The sequence below is a fragment of the Trachypithecus francoisi genome, unplaced genomic scaffold, assembly GCF_009764315.1.
Source record: "Trachypithecus francoisi isolate TF-2019V2 unplaced genomic scaffold, Tfra_2.0 Lachesis_group2, whole genome shotgun sequence".
Classification (NCBI taxonomy): domain Eukaryota; kingdom Metazoa; phylum Chordata; class Mammalia; order Primates; family Cercopithecidae; genus Trachypithecus; species Trachypithecus francoisi.
In genome coordinates this window covers 83858596-83876884 of record NW_022681465.1, presented here as the reverse complement: position 1 = coordinate 83876884, position 18289 = coordinate 83858596, and the positions used below count along the sequence as shown (strand labels likewise).

At 35.8% G+C, this 18289-nt stretch overlaps 1 pseudogene; it reads left to right on the top strand.

Annotated features, from left to right (window-relative positions):
- Nucleotides 1-11033: 11033 nt before the first annotated feature.
- On the top strand, nucleotides 11034-12059 carry LOC117066056 (annotated as a pseudogene).
- Nucleotides 12060-18289: the final 6230 nt, after the last annotated feature.

Below are 18289 nucleotides of genomic sequence, written 5' to 3'. Positions count from 1 at the left end.
ATACAAATAAATATCAAGCCAGTTATTTTCTTAACCAATTTTAGTCTGACTGACAGAAAGACATGTCATTGAGTAAGGATTTAGAGAAGACAAAAACTTACCCAGAGGCACAAACTAGTTATGATATGAGATACTTGATGACAAATGTTTCAGCTCTAGACTTTATACTACATACTTTTCTATTTTAAGTGAGACTTGATCAGCTCTCTTGTAGGATTTAGAAGCATGAGTAGGAGCATGAACCTTATTGTGAACTGCATACACTTCTTATGAGAATCTAATGCCTGACGATCTGTCACTGTCTCCCATCATCCCCAGATGAAACTGTCTAGTCGCAGGAAAACAGGCTCAGGGCTCCCACTGATTCTACATTATGGTGAGTTGCATAAGTACTTCATTATATCTTATAATGTAACTATAATAGGAATAAAGTGCACAATGAATGTAATGTGTTTGAATCATCTTGAAACCATTCCGCTGACCCCTGGTCTGTGGAAAAAATGCCTTCCATGAAACCGGTATCTGTGCCAAAAAGGTTGGGGATGGCTGCGCTGAAAGATTAGAGACTGAACAGATTAAGAATTTGGAAAGTGGGTGTCTATGAAATGAGGCAAGAGTAATTGAGATTATTAACTAATAATCTCAAAAAGAAAAACATATACTTAAAATCAGAGTATTCTTCTTGGAGTTAATCTAATATACTGAGTAAAGTAACTAGAGTAAGTAAGGTTCTGGAGTTACACTGCTTGGCCTCAAGTCCTGGAACCACAATATAGTAGCTGTGTGATTTGGGAAATGTCATCAAGTTTATCTAGGCCTCAGTTTTCTCAAATGTAAAGTGGGAATGAAAATACTGTACTACCTCTGGTCTGAGGATTGCTGTGGGGATTAAATGAACTGAGCCTCTAAGCATTTAGCACAATGCCTGGATTAAAGTAAGTGCTGGGTTAGTATGAGTCATTCTTCTCCGTAAATAGAAGAATTGGTATTAGACAGACCGTGGAAACAGGGCAGGCTCTGTGTGTGGTAGACCCTGTAGGAAGTGGTGAAATTTGACGGCCATCACAAGAGGAAACTTTAATGTCTGCCTAAAAATATCTCCATCAATACCTATTATTGTTTCTGGAATCCTTACTTTAAAAATATTTACCTTGGATTAGGGAATTATCTTGAAGATACTTCTGTAAAATGGGCATGCATGAAGACATCAAAACATCAAAACCCATTATAACATTCACATGAATTTGCTTTTCAAATTGGCTGGCTGGCCATCAGAGGTTTTTTTTTTTTTTTTTTTTTTTTTTACAAGAGAAGAACATTCCACTAAGGTTGGGAATAGAAGAGGGTCTAGAACTCCGTGTCTAATGTATGCCAGGGTTCTCTAGCAGTAAGATTATGGGTTCTCAAAGCCACAGGATAAATAAGGTACTCCCACCTGGGTAGTGGGGGTGCCCCGTGCTGATTTTTTTTTTTTTTTTTTTTTTTTTTTTGAGACGGAGTCTCGCTCTGTCGCCCAGGCTGGAGTGCAGTGGTCGGATCTCAGCTCACTGCAAGCTCCGCCTCCCGGGTTTACGCCATTCTCTCGCCTCAGCCTCCCGAGTAGCTGGGACTACAGGCGCCCGCCATCTCGCTGATTTTACTCAAAAGTAAATAATTTAAAAATTGTTGTTTGCTAAAATAACAGATTTTTATAAGAAACATTTTTAAATTATGTTTTCTTTTTAAAAGTCAAGTATGAGATTTTAAATGCATTTTAAGGTAGCATCAAAGTGTAGTTTTACTCCAACCCCATCCCCTCCCCTCTCAGGTGTTGGGATAGATGGAAGTATATAGAACTGTTTCCGTTTTTACAAAGATTTTATGAGGATTTGAATTTTTAAGTTTTACTGTGTAAGCACTTAGGGGAATATACAGTGGGGCTAACTCACAAAGCTAACTCATATGGACAACTTAGTCTAGTTAAATAATTTTTAATTTCTGGCATATATTGGGCTCCAGGGCTGTGTTCTGCAGAGGCAAAAATGGATAGAACAGTCATTATTCCACTGCAAACCTGCTGTTCATTAATTTCTTTCACTTGTAACTAGAAGCAGAAAATAAGTAGTTTTGTCCTCAATTGTAACATTGGGATATTTCATTTTAAGCCTATTAAATTAAGCAGTCTAGTGAAATTATCCTAATAGTTGTTGTTGATATACCTTGAGAACTTATAACTGCTTCCTCTCTGACCAAAATAAAGTCACAGTGTTATGGAACTTAAACTTCACCATGAGCCAACCATTTGTTTTTTGTTATTACGTAATATTCCTGTGTGTTTTTTCACTTAAAATATAAAATAGGTGTTTCTCCCTCCCTATTTCCTGAACAAGCCTGTGCCAGAAACTTTGTCCAAAGACATTTGGGCAACTGGTATTTAAGAAAAAAACCAAAAACTTGACTTCAGAATCCTGGTGAGGAACAGTTCTCAGCACTATAGGAAACTTCCTTGGATTTACTGGCAGACTTCAACATGAGTGACACACCAGGGCTGCAGCAGGGAAGGGTGGACCAGGGTGGTGCCCTGGCAGGAATGTTCAATTCGTGGCATTCTATGACTCAGAATAACAATCACTGATGAGCAGTAACATTTTAGCTGCGTTGCTGGGCCCCTTAATTTGAAATACGAGTTAATTATATTTTAAGCTGTTATGCAATTCTAGGAGCGTTTGGACAAGCTGATTTAATTATTTTCTTTTAACTAATTTGTAAAAAGTTAAATAAAGTAAGTGGGCTCTAAAATCCCAGAATTACAACAAAAAATGATTAATTCGTATTTCAAACCAAGAAGACTGGCGTTTCTTGTGGTAGGACTGGGTCACTAAACACATGTGTGGGGAAATACCCTTTGTCTTTAATACAAAATAAATGCATCAAGGGAAGGAAGTCTGTTATTTGGCTCTGAAATAATAACACTTACATAGCTTATTTTACAATAATGTGCCCATTTTTTATCTTCTCTCCTAGATCATGATCTATACAATGATAGACAATTGCTAATGTTTGTTCTCTGCAGCATCTGTGCTCATGTAATGCACTGAAACACTTACGAAGTTACTTCTATTCAGGAGGAAGTCTCTTAGATACTGGGGAATCAGAGATGTTGAAGTACTAGGACCTAACCTCAAGAGTATTCACAGGCTACGTAGAGACAACATACATAGAATGATACAATTGCATCTGATCCCTGTAATAGAGAATAAATAAAGTCAAGGCTTTCAAATAGATTATAGCACTGAAATTTAACCTTGCAGGGAGTGGGCAGGGGATATTTTAGGTGGAGAAAAAGGTAATGGACATTCTATGCAGAGGTAACATGAAAATAGATGAAGAGACTGGAATAGAAGTTAAGAAAAGTGAGTGAAGCTGAGACCAGATTGGAAAGGATCTTAGAAAGATACCAGGGAATTTGGGCTTCTTATAAGCATAGAATATTTCCACAGTTCTTACTGACATACACAAACATGTTTTTTATTCTGTTCTTTTTTTCTCTTATTTGGTTTCTGAAGTGGCTTGATTTTTATCATATTTTTGTAGTAGAGGGGATGAAATATGTCATATGCAAGAAGTACACTGTGAGACTTTTATACAATGAAATTTAATGTAATGCCTTCTGTAAAGAAATTTATTATTATTTATTATAAATAAATAAAATTGTATGCATTACCAGAATAAAGCTGTAAAAGTGGACATTTGTCTCTCATGAGAGAGCATAAGCTAGAAAAATAATCCTTGGTAATTCTTTTAAAATTGGAAGAAGATAAAAATGAAGCAACTTGTAATGGTACCCAAAAAAGCTTTAAACACTTTTGTTGAACAACATGTAATAGGTATTTAAACATTAGTAAATGTATGCTACCAATATTGGCCATTTTAAGTTTTTTAGGGGGAGGCAAAGTAAATTACTGGGATGCAGGGGCTGTTAAATCATTATCATCCAAGTCTTTGTTTTGTGGGCTGGGGACTGCTTTTAAAGCCCTGCATGGTTAGAGGAGACCTTGGGGCTCTTCATGAAAAATAGCCATGAGTAGTTGATTGCTCGCCAGAAAAGAAAAGTGCAGGCAGCCAAGAGGATAGAGGCAGATTGTGAGTTAAAAACCACTGAAGACACCAGGGTAAAGCAAGAATGAAGAGTCAAGTGCGAGTTGCACATGAAGCACTCTAGAGCAATGTTTGGACCAGAAGGTTTGGAAAGTTCAAAATTAAGGCTGTAAATATTAGAATCTGCTCAGGTTTTTATTTTTGTTTTGTTTTTTTCCTCCAATGTGGGCCCAGATATGCCACAGAGCAAAAAGGGCAAGAGTTTTAAGAATCTACTGTGAAATTAGGGCTAAATATATCTCAACTATAAAAAGTAATAGGGTAGGTAATTGTAACATTAGCAAGGCTAATAGTAAAATGAGAATAATGTTAATTAAACCATTACATGATTATACAGAAGGGAAATATCTCAAGGTCATAAAAAGAAGAGGTATAACAAAGGAAACTTTTTAAGACTACATTTTTCTCTCAAGCTCCCAATATTAAGAGATAATTTAGTGTTCCCCCTCCTCTTTTTTTTTTTTTTTCTGGAATTGATTAAAAACAAAATTAACTCCTGCTGAGAAGAAAAGAAAAATGGAGGATTACATGGCCAAAGAGTTAGTTTTCTTTTCTCCAGGAGCTACAGAATGTTACTGAATACTTTGGGATGAAAAAGAGTCTCATAAAGGATATGAAAATGAAGAGAAATTGGTGGATCCTGTAATGGGGGATCTGGACCTAGAGTGACTGCAGAGAAGGGTGGAAAGAGCATCCAAACATGGTCCAATCCATACTTAAAGCAGCAGCATCATTTGGTAGCACCTAGTAGCTGTTCCGGTGCCCATTCAGTGCCTTCTTGCTACTCATGGGCCTATCAGTTGCTATTTGAAAAAGCAAAGTATATCATTTATTTTAAGACCAAGTAACCACCATCAGCCATGGCCAGCTGTTGTGTTGACTTGGCTGTTGCCTGAGTCAATCCACATCTGACCATCCCTGAAGATAACATAACTCTCAACAGTGTACAGCACTTAAAACACCTTAAGAGTGGGCGCTATACACCTGGAAAAGTGGTGGTGATGAAGAGAGGAAAGTAACTACTCCCTCCCAACCTACTTATGTTTGAAGGAGACTGACTGGAACCAGACTCAGTCTTCATTTGACTTGGGACGGAATGAAAGCATCTGTTATACATTTATAAAAAATACATTGGATTTAATTAGTCTAGGAATGATTATTAGCGCTTAGCAAAATTGGGCATTAAAGGATTTAGAAAAAAGTCCTGAAAAGCTACAAACAATGTGTATCTGGCATTTGACTACATCATAACTGCATATTTATATTAATGTTTTACAAGATCATATAATTTATTTTTACTATGACCCATACCTCTCATAGAAAAATAAACCCAGGTCCAGATGTGGTATCTCACCCTGTCATCTAAGCACTTTGGGAGGTTGAGACTGGAGGATTGCTTGAACCGGGAATTTGATACCAGCCTAGGCGACATAGAGAGATCTCTACAAAATTATTTTTTAAAAAGCTAGCCAGATGTGGTGGCATACACCTGTAGTCTTAGCTACTCAGGAGGCTGAGACCAGAGGTTGCTTGAACCCGGGGGTTGGAAGTTACAGTAAGCTATGAATGCCCTCTAGCCTGGGTGAGAGGGTGAGTTCCCATCGCTAAAAAACAAAAAAGAAAAAGTGAAACAAAAAAATAGTGTAAAATGTTTAAATATAAATTCAGTCTAGCCAGAGTAGCAATATTTAGATTTTCCTTATTATAGCCACAACACTTAGTTTTGAGATTGTTTTGTAGTTTATATCACCAGGAGTTAGGGGAAATGAATTAGAATTTTCTACTTTGTGTTAATCACAGTCAAGTCTTAGGAATGAAAATGATACTTTAATTTCATTAAAATATTTAATGAAAAACTTATCTTGTATGGATTGTATTAATAGGCATATTTGTGCAATATTAAAACAAACAAGAGGCTAGAAATATTTTTGGAATTGTGGAGGAAGAACCTGTAAACATTTTTTCCTTGATAAAAGCAATGAGAATATTGGCAAAAATGGTCAAAATCAACTTTTTCAGAACTCTGTAATTAACCAAAGACTTGCAGAAATTAACAAAGAAATCCAGAAAAACAGTGGTATCTTGAAAAACAGAAAAAAACTCTGTGACATTTTAATTTGTTGTATTTCCATTTTCCCCCACTTCCTAGCTCTGTGGTAGCTCTGAAGGGGAATGGCCTTAGAACCATGAAAATCAGCAGTCTAGTAGTCACTGGAGGTGACAGAGAATCGTAGTCTATCTAACAGCCATTGGAGTTGACAAAGCAGCCACTTTTGGAGCTCCTGTAAAACCCTATCCTGAGAAAATTATTGCTATTTGACCTGTACGGCAGGCAATTTCTTGAAAAGCTCCATTCTCAAGATTTGTCTTTATTTGGACTGTCTTAGAGCTATCTCTATAAAAGCAGCTATATTTCAAGTAAAAAAAAAAAAAAAATCTGTGGCAATTATTTAATCCCACAGCAATCCAGTAATCTGAAAGATGTCCATAGGGAACTTTAGAAAGGTTCTACATGTTCCAGAAATCTCAAAGGACATGTACATGTGTGGGTCCATGCATATGGCCTGGAAAGACCTGAGATCCCAATCTCTCACCTCTGACTGACCTTAAGGCTTTGTGCCATCAGGAAGCGATAGCTAAGGTAGAGTTGTGAAATGCCCACTGGTGCATTGAAGATGTACTTGCAACACAGAGAGAGAGAGAGCCCTTCAGCAAAGGCTAGAAGATTTATTGTTTCTTTAAGATACTAAAGAACATCTCTGTTTAGTTATTAATTAACCATTAAGCTAATGAAGGAGAGACTTCAGTAGCCACAGAAAGACTTTATAGAATTAGTCCAAGAAAGTCACTAAATAAACACAAATCATCATTATCATTATCATCATCAGCAGCAGCAGCAGCAGCAACGACAACAACAGCAGACAACAATAAAAATAAACTCTAGGGTGAATAATCTGATTTAGAGTTTCCATATGATAATATTTAAAATTTCCAGTTCAACCAAAAAAATACTACAAAGAAATAGGAAAGTATAACCTAAACACAGTGGGGGGAGAAAAGCAGCAATGGAAACCATTTATTAGGAATCCCAAATGTTGGATTTGTTAGAAAAAACTTTGTCAGCTGTTGCAAACATGTATAAAATAACTAAAAAAGTCTAATTAAATGTAGGAGAATCATGTCTCATCAAATATAAAATATCAATAAAGATATAGATGTTGTAAAAACTAGGAATTATGAAGTAGAAAAAGCACAGTAACTGAAATAATAAGTTCACTACATAAGCTCAACAACAGATTTGAACTGGCAAAAGAAAGAATCAATTAACTTGAAGATAGGTCAATTGAGATTATTCAGTCTGAAGAACAGAACACCAAAAAAATAAAAAAGAAAGAAAGAAAAGAAAAAAACAGAAAAAATAAACAGAGCCTCAGAGATGTGTGGAATACCATCAAGTATACCAACATATGCATGATGAGAGTTCCAGAAAAAGAGATTTTCAGAAGAAGAGGAGAATAAGAGTGGAAAAAGAGTATCTGAAGAAATAATGGCTGAAAGCTTTCCAAATCTGGTGAAAAATAATAATTACTTTCTGAAAGCTTAATGAGTTCCAGCTAGGATAGAGCCAAAGAGATTCACACCTTGATTCAATAGTCAAACTGCCAAAAGCCAAAGAAAAAGGGAAGATTATGAAAGCAACAAAAGTATTCAACCTATGCAAGGAGTTTTCAGCTGACTTCTCCTCAGATATCATGAAGGTCAGAACAGAGTAGGATGTTATAATCAAATTGCTAAAAGTAAAAAGACTATTAACCATATCTACAAACACTATCTTTCAAAAGAGAAATTGAGACATTCTCTGATACAGAAATACTTAGAGAAATCATTGCTAGCAGAATTGTTCTTCAAGAAATGCTAAAGTCGTCGTTCATTTGAAGTGAAAGGACACTAGACAATAATTCAAATTCACATGAAGGAATGAAAAACTCTAGTAAAGGTAACTACATATGTTACTGTGAAAGGGGGTAAAAATATATTTTTGTTTATAACTTTTTTCATATCACACTTAAAAGATAACTACATAGAGTAATAATCATAAAACTGTGTTGATGGGCTTATAATTAATACAATATAATTTGAATGGCAATAGCCTCACAAAAGAGGGGGAAGGAATGAAGTGTCTTGGAGCAAAGATTTGGATGCTATTAAAATTAATCCCAACTGGACTATTTTAGGTTAATATGTTAACTATAATCCCCAGGGCAACTAAGGAGAAAATAAAAAATGTGTAAAAGAAATAAGGGAATTACTATGGTACACTAAGAAATATAAATTTAACAAAATCAAAACAATAATAGAAGAATAGAGGAGCTTTCCTTAGACTATACACAAATATTAACTCAAAATGGATCACAAACCTAAATATAAGAGCTAAATCTATAAAACCACTTAATAGAAGCAGAGTATTAAGTCTTCATGATCTTGGGTTAAGCAGTGGTTTCTTAGACACAACACCAACAGCACAACCTACATGATTGCAGAAAATATTTTCTAATCATAAATCTAGAAGCATCTAGTACCTAGAATATATAAAGAACTCTTATACCTCAACGATTAAAAATACTCCAACAGATAACCCAATTTAAAAATAAATAAATGCTATATATACACCTTTCTACAAAGAAGGGAGGAAACTGACCAACAAGCACATGAAAAGATACTCAACATCATTAATTACTGGGAAATTCAAATCAAAATCACAATGAGATACCACTTCACATCTACTATGGTGGCTATGAGACAGTAACAAGTGTTGACAAGGATGTTAAGAAATTAATACTCTCCTAGATTGCTGGTGAAATTGTAAACAGTGCAACTAGTTTAGAAAACAGTCAGTTTCTCAAAGGATTAAACATCAAGTTATCTTGTGACCCAGAAATTTCACTTTTAGGTTTATACCTAAGAGAATTGAAAACCTATATCCACACAAAAACTTCTACACCAATGTCAAAGTAGCATTATTTATAGTATTGAAGCAGTGGAAACAATCTAAAGGTTTATCAGCTAATGAATGGACAAGTAAAATGTGGCATACCCATACAACAGAATACTGTTCAGCTATAAAATGGAGTAAGTACTAATATATGGGTGAACCTTGACAACATTAGGCTAAGTGAAAAAAGCCAGACACAAGAGGCTACATTCTGTGTGATTCCACTTATGAAATGCCCAGAATAGGCTAATCTATAAAGAAAAAAAGTAGATTTGTGGCTTTCAGGAGCTAGAGGGAAGGTGAAATTAGTAATGACTGTTAATATGTAAGAGGTTTCTTTTTTTAGGGTGAGGAAAATGTTCTAAAATTAAATAGTTGTGATAGGGGCACAACTCTGAATATACTAAAAAACATTGAATTATATAATTTAAAAGGGTTAATTTTATATTATATAATAAATATTTTATTAAAAATATACCCTGCAAATAAACTGTAGGTGACTATAGGTGGTGGGTGAGGATCAAGAGGCCTAGTCTACATGAGTAGTAGTAAAATTAATGAAGTAGTAAAATTATTCCTTTTTAAACTTTTGGTAAAACTGATTAGCTTATGTGTCTACACTGGCATATCAGAAATAATCAGTGATTCACAATTACTGCCTATTATGCTTTTCAGTAGTGTGTAGAAATTTTACAGTAGAAGAGCATGATTGTAAATTTTAGTCTAAAATATTCTACAGTAATTTGGCTGCTATGCATGTAAATGTAGACAAATTAAAAGATCTTCTTTTTCAATTTTCAACTTGGTACATATAAAAATTCTAGAGAACAACAGGAAGTACTATACCAACAATGAATACAAAACAGAAAAAACTAACTACTAGAGTTCTTTAAGATAAATAGCCTTTGGTTATTTAAATGATAATAGTTCATTTACTATTTGGTTGAGGCACTGGTTCAATAATACCTACTAATTAGAACAAAGTACTACAGAATATAAAACTTTTCCAGAATATCTCCGTTGATCACAAAAATTTTAAGGCACTTGCCTAAAGTAGACAAGAAACCAGAAAGTATAGAGAGTATTCAATGGGAACGAGTTCTAGATATGAATGAGAACGTGGCAAAGTGGGCCACATAGAGAAGCACCTTCTCCATTTGCTTTCAGCTCTGTGGTTGAATCAATGATGATAATAAGTATCCTAATGAATTAGGTGCCCCCAAACTGAAAACAGAAAGAAATACTGGAAGTAAAATCCCAAGAAGCAGGCAACTCCTAGTGGTCTGTAATTGCGTTAGTCCCTTTTTACACTGCTATAAAGATACTACCTGAGACTGGGTAATTTACAAATAAAAGGGGTTTAATTGACCCAAGGTTCTGCATGGCTGGAAGGGGCTCAGGAAACTTGCAGTCATGGGAGAAGGTGAAGGACAAGCAAGCACCTTTTTCACAACATGGCAGGCGAGAGAGAGAGTGAAGGGCAAACTGCCACTTTTAAAATCATCAGCTCTCATAAGAACTTCCTCACTATCACAAGAATACCATGGGGGAAACTGCCCCCATCATCCAATCACCTTCCACCAGTTCCTTCCCTCAACATATGGGGATTACAATTTGAGATGAGATTTGGGTGGAGACACAGAGCCAAACCATATTAATAATTTACTCTAGTTTCTTATATTAAGAATTATTCCAACCCTTATTTATTAAGCAATTAAATGGAATTCAGAGTTGACAAAATGAAGTAGAGAGACTTGAAGTGACCTCATATTCCAGGAGAGGTCTGAAGATTTTCTTATAAGTGCAAAAATATACTTGGCTATTCTTTATTGGATTATGTCTCCTACTTCATCTTTCCAGACCATCCCAGAAGATCTGTAAGATTCCATCTGGGAAATCACCAGGAGATCTTGGAAAGACAAGAAGGAAGATTGTTGGTTGGAATAAAAACAAGGTTGAATGCATTCCAGAAAGCAGGGTTCTCAAACTTGTGGACAACAATCTGCAGAAGGCAGCTTTAAAAAAACAACTAGAAGCAACATGCAGAGAAATAAGATATGATGTGAGGGAACTCCTCAAGAAAAGAGACAACCGATATACAGCAGAAAAATCTTCAACCAGCTCTCCTGCTAAGATAGGGGGGTCGCTCTGTAGAGAACATTCCTTCAGGATCTGCGAGGAAGACCAGAAGGAACAAGCAGAAGACTCCTGGAAACAAATATGGTGGCAGTACCAGTGAAGCACTTCAGCCCCCTCAGTAGAAAAGAGCCCTGGCAGATCTCACTGTTGAAAGAGAGGAAGTATTTAAGAGGAGAATGAAAGTTAAAGTGAAGATTCCTGAAGAATTAAAATCATGGCTTATTGAGGACTAGGACTTCCTTACCAGGCAGAAGCAGCCATTTCAACTTACTGCTAAGAAAAAGGTAGGTACAATTCTGGAAGAGAATGCAAACTGCAAGAAATCTCAGGGAACCATGGATAATAGGGAAAATGTGGTTAATAACATGGCAGGATTTAAACAATATTTCACTGTGATGTTGGGCACTGAGCTGCTCTACAAATTTAACAGGTCTAAGTATGCTGAAATCCTCTTGGCTCACCCTGATGCACCCATGTCCCAGGTTTACGGAGTACCACACCTACTGAGATTATTGTAAGAATTAGAGAAATGTTGGCCTATACAACCCCTGATGAGAAGAGCCTTGCATTATTGTTGGGCTATTTGCATGATTTCCTAAAATATCTGGTAAATAATTCTGCATCTCTGTTTACTGCCAGTAATTACAAAGTGGCTTTTGCTTAGTACCACTGCAAAGCCCTGTGCAGGTCTACAGACCACTCATTCTTACCTGTCTGGTATCTGGAAACATTTTTTGTTCTTAGCCTTTTTCTTGTAAGATTGATGTTCTTTAAAATTATTAATGTATAACAGGGCTAATTGTTAATGTATAACAGGGCACAGTTTGTTTTCTGTGCTGTTTTAAACAGAAAATAAAATAAGTGTAAGCTCCTTTTGTCATTTGAAAGTTGCTACACAGTGTACACAGTAATTAGAACAAAGAAGAAACATTCAGTAGAACATTTTATTGCCTAGTCGACAACAATGCTTGAATGCTGGTAGTTCTATTTCTTTGATATTACACAATTTTCTAATATGTGTTAATGCTATGTGACAAAATGCCCTGATTCCAAGTGCCAAAGGTTCAACTTAATGTATATACCCCAAAACCCATGCATTTTTGCTTTTTTTTTTAAATGGTTGTTGAAGTAAAACAGCCCATCCTCTGCAAGTCCACCTATGTTGTTCCTTAGGCACTCTATCTTTGCTCAAATTATTGAAAGATGGTGGTTTGTTTCATAGCTTTTGTATTTGAGACTAATAGCCATGGTTTTCTGAAAAAAAGATATTTTAGAAATTATATTTCATATCTTAAATAAAATTTGTTTCTACATTTCAAAGCTAAAAAAAAAAACCCAATCAAGTCAGCAAATTAAAAGTCAGTTTGGTTGTGTCCTAACATTTAAAATACACACATGACTGGTAGTGTATACCCCCACACACACACACATACCCCTCAGTACATAATCCCCACAATATGGCAATGGTCTATGCAGAAACACAAGATGAGGTTATTTTAAAATGCTCACCTATTTAGTATGAATCTTTGCAATATTTCACTCTTTTTCTTCCTTTAGTGATTTTATATTACAGGTTCATAGGCTTCTAAGTAATATTATCTTTCACTGTTGTTTGAAAAGATTTAATCTCTTTCCAAATTTAAGAAGTTACTAAGTTCATAAGAAGTTATGAAGTTCATAAAGTCACAGAAAAAATAATTATTATATGCATGGAATTTTATAATTAATTTGGAATTTATTCCATTTATAGTTATATTTGAATTCAATATTCCCATTAGGAAGGCTAGGTAGATAGCCTAGTTTTAAGAAATTCAGAGCAACATAATAAATACAATTGATATGACTGAAACCCAAATCTGGAAATTTTTTGTATGTGTATATTTTAAATTCTGTGTACACACAATCTAGGAACATTTTAAAGATCATTTTTTAGATAATTTACACTATGCTGATATTTTAATTCTTGTCTGTTTGTAGTAAATATACACAAAATATCAAAATAAATCTCTAGGACACATCTGTTTCCTGTTCATTGTGCACATCATGTTATAAGCTTTTGGAATGAAAATTGACATTTGAAAACCCCAAGAAATGACAATAGCAGCAGCGATGATGTTTTTCAGCTCTCACTGCTAATGTGGGAACTGATTATTTATTTCAAAAGCTTTTATAAAATAAAGCAAACCTTGAATATATTCAGCTAGGAAATAAACCTTGAAATTATATGGTTACCAGTAACAGTAGAGTTTCAATAAATAACACAATGATTTTCTTAAAAATGCTAAACATTTCTTATATTATTTCCCAGGTTGTTTTTGTCAATTTTAAGATGATGTCAAAAGTTTATACCCATGTGTGTGCAACATATATACATATATTATTCTTTCTTTTAGGTAACACAGAGGTTAAAGGACCAGAATGCATTCCTAAATAGGTGTACATTTTAAAATAATCTTATATTATGAGCAGGTTGCCAACTTTTGATTTGGAATAAAGTTTGTTGAAGTTTGCCTTTAGATCTTAACTAGCTAAATTAAGAGAGCTTAAATTAAGAAATTAGGAAATCTAAATTAATTTAGATTTTTTTAACACTTTAAAAGATCTAATTTAAGGACTTGAAATTTAGAATTCCTTAGATGAGGAAACATGCCTAACATTACCTTATTTGACATGGAATCTTTAATATTTAAACACATATCAGACATCGAGGACTAAAAAATTATACTAAGGCAAAGAAGAAATTATCTCTATGTCCTTTCCTCTCTCTGCCTTCCCTTTCTCATTTCCTTCAAGGGAAAGTTTCTGCAGCCTTTGACTCTTTTTTTGTAGAAATCAAAGTTCCCTCCCTAGGAATGAGGTCTCTCTGGTCACACAGATAAACATATGCATATATATACACACACATATATTTATACATATATACATAAATATACACACACATATATATGCATGCATGCATATATGTATTTACCTCCCACTCTGTCAGCCATGTCCCAGAAGGTATTAAAAGTTACAACAGCAGGATTTTGGGTAACATGAAATAAAGGAGATGTTTACTGAGGTGTAGACAGATCAGAGGAAACCAGCAAACCATCTTGAGTCACCAACTCTTTGCACCCCCAGACTTCAAGGTGCAAAGGAAGGAGCTAGCATTACCAGTGAGAATTGAGTCTTGAAAGGGAGTGGATATCCAACAGAAGCTGTCCTTGTGAAAGGGGGCAGTCAGTGGTTTGAGATGGGGGAGGATATAGTTGTGTGCAGGGTTAGAGGGAGCTAGGCAGGGCATAAGAAATGTTTGACATCTTTCTTTATCTGACCTCCAGTATTCTGCCAGTGGCTCCCACTGGCCTAAGCTTCCAGGGGTCAAGGGGATCCCATCCATAGGGATCAGTCCTCCTGCATCACAGAGCTGGGTGGAAAAGGGTCCAGAATGGATCTAGGGGGGCAGTGGCAGCAAATGGAAAATAACCAACCCCCATCCCCAGTGCTTCATTTTCTCCGTTTGGCTGCCTACTGACCAGGCAAACTAACCTCTCCCAGCTCTGACTGTGTGCTTACATAAGTGACCATTTCTTTATCTGGGGTTACAACATGAAAGCAGGCAAAGTCACCCTCTGTCCTGGCTTTCAAGCCCTAGACCCCATATTATGGATTCTGGTGCTTGGGGGTGTTTTCCAATAGGTCTCTCTAAAGTTAGGCTCCCCGTTTCCCAGAGTTAATTGACCAGGATGAGTCAAAGTCAGGACAGTAACCATCTTGAAGGAGAGATCCTGGGGGTTCTTATACAGAACTATGTATTGATTCACTTTCATGGAGACCAGTTATTCTCCCAGAATGACCCTTAACTCAGGTGGGCCACAGTCCTCTCTAGTAACTTCGATTAGATAAGGACTTTGGTTATCATATTGGTTCATACCTCGCAGCTGGGAGAAACTCCCCAGAGGTACTAAGGTACTCTGTGCTCAAAATATCAGTGTATGTATTCCAGTTAGACAAGAATTCACCAGGCTAGAAAGGTCTTTGTCAAAACTCCAAAATGTTATGTTTCTATAAAATGAAAAATTTTTTATATCAAACTCAATATTTGATCTTGGTTAACCCTAGAGGTTCAGAGCATATACACTCTTCAATGTATATATATGAAATAAACTTTTCTGTATTACTTTTGTGTATTGCTCTGTTTCTCATTTTAAGAAAGAAACTGTTTTGCTTCAAGATGCTGGAATAGTCCTTAAAAATGTGATCTGTTTGGTGTCATGTAAACATGGGCTAAATGAAGATAATTTAATATTACTAAACATTGTTAAAGAATCTGATTTTGCCCATGCTTTGAAGGTTATTAGACGCATCTCTCTAAGATATTAGGGAAAAACTGTAGCTAACACATGGAAATTAGCTGCTGCTTTCCACTGAATGACACCATTGATCCAATGTACTGCTGTTAAGCAGAATTAAATTCTTCCAAAATATGGAGAAAATTTTGACTAGAAAATTTGTGATTGCTATTACTACAGTATGTCCTTCTGTAGTTTTAATCTTAGTCAAATATATAGTGATTTTTGTTTTTGTTTGTTTTTGTTTTTGAGATGGAATCTCGCTCTATACACCAGGCTCGAGGGCAGTAGCGTGGTCTTGGCTCACTGCAACCTCTGCCTCCTGGGTTCAAGCAATTCTCTTGCCTCAGTCTCTTGAGTAGCTGAGACTACAATAGCCCACCACCATGTCTGGCTAAGTTTTGTATTTTTAGTAGAGACGGGGTTTCGCCATGTTGGCCAGGCTGGATGATAAAATTAAAGAAGAATTCAATAAGAGAATGCTTAAAACATTCAAAACTTATAAAATAGAGGAAATAAGGACATTAGAATGTTCTGCTTTAGAATGAGTGAATGAGCAGCCCTTGAGATTTTACTGCTTGATGGCTCAGAGTACTCAAAATTATCTTGTTTGTTAAAATGTATATTGAGAAAGATCACGAAATATCAGCTAAAATCTTGTCTTTAAATTCAGATTTTAACTGGATTGTTTACCAACCCAGTGATAAACAATGAGGTTCTCTTTTAATTGCTGTGGTAGAGATAGGGGTGGGGACATGGAGACGAGGGTGGGAAATGTTAAGGAAGGGTGGGTTGCCTAGCCAGACAAGTCAAAGGAGGTAGCTGGAGATCAGCACAACCTAAAGGCACCACAACCTGCTGTGAGGGCACAAAGGAAGGGACAATAAGTATTTTTTTCTGAGTAGCTGAACAAAAGGGTTATGAAATGTTACCATGCAGGAATAGGACTCTGAAACTTGGAATTTTGTTTCAGTTGTGAAAACTCTAGGGTCAAGGGGGACACAAATAAAAGAGTGCATTTGTGTCACTGGAGAGAGGCTGATAAAAAGCTGAACTACTGGGACAGGGACACAGAGCAGGGAAGAGGGGTGGCACAGAGGCAGTCTTGTGCAGAGAGAGTCTGAAGTGGAAGAAGTTTGTTTAAATGCAGTTTGAAATTGTAATTTAAAACTTCTAAACATATATTCATATAATCAATAAACTTTTAAATTTGCTTATCACTAGGATCTACAACTTGTTATTCAGGAACCTGCATGCAGTCTTTAGAACAGTGGAGAGAATCAGGGAAGCATGTGCTTTAATTTTTTAACTAATTCACTAAACTAATAAATACTTACAGAGTACCTACTGTATGCAAAGCATTATAAGACCGCCATAAGTTATCACTTAATATCAATTTTCCTTTAATTTAGTAAGTTTTTTTCATGCTAGGATGTGTCTGTTTTAGGTATTTTGTTATATATGCAAAAAGGAAACAATTTTCAATGTGTTTTATGAAGATAACTTTCCTAGAAAAAAAGCCATGACCTGCTGAAAAAGTTTTGGACTGCCACACTATGACATAAAATCTCAGCCTTGTAAACAAAGATTTCTGGAAGTTTGATATACAAGGGCCTCCACCCATTTTCCTGTCACACAGGATATAATGGCTTCTGTTATAATGTAGTGCGACACTAAATAACTGGAGATCACTGAGTGTGTTACTAATTATTTGGATCACTCAAAAGAGCTACATTTACAAGAAATCAAATGACCTTTAGTAGATAGAATGTACTGATGTCAAATTTTTAAAAACCAAGACTATGTTATGAAACTTTTCAGGCGTAGAGATTGAAGTTTCATATATGCCAAGAAAAGTTTTGTTCTGAAAAACCCAAATTTATAGTTTAGGTTCATATCTAATAATTTTCTTTTTTATATTATACTTTATGTTCTAGGGTACATGTGCACAACGTGCAGGTTCGTTACATATGTATACATGTGCCAAGTTGGTGTGCTGTACCCATTAACTTGTTGTTTACATTAGGTATATCTCTAATGCTATCCCTCCCCATTCTGCCAACCCCAAAACAGGCCCCACTGTGTGATGTTCCCCTTCCTGTGTCCAAGTGTTCTCATTGTTCAATTCCCACCTATGAGTGAGAACATGCGGTGTTTGGTTTTCTGTTCTTGCAATAGTTTACTCAGAATGATGGTTTCCAACTGCATCCACGTCCCTACAAAGGACATGAACTCATCCTTTTTTATGACTTCATAGTATTCCATGGTGTATATGTGCCACATTTTCTTAATCCAGTCTTTCATTGATGGACATTTGGGTTGGTTCCAAGTCTTTGCTATTGTGAATAGTGCCACAGTAAACATACGTGTGCATGTCTTTATGGCAGCATGATTTATAATCCTTTGGGTATATACCCAGTAATGGGATGGCTGGGTCAAATGGTATTTCTAGTTCTAGATCCTTGAGGAATTGCCACACTGTCTTCCGCAACAGTTGAACTAGTTTACAGTCCCATCAACAGTGTAAAAGTGTTCCTGTATCTCCACATCCCCTCCAGCACCTGTTGTTTCCTGACTTTTTAATGATCATCATTCTAACTGGTGTGAGATGGTATCCTATTGTGGTTTTGATTTGCATTTCTCTGATGGGTAGCATTAGAGAATGATGAGCATTTTTTCATGTGTC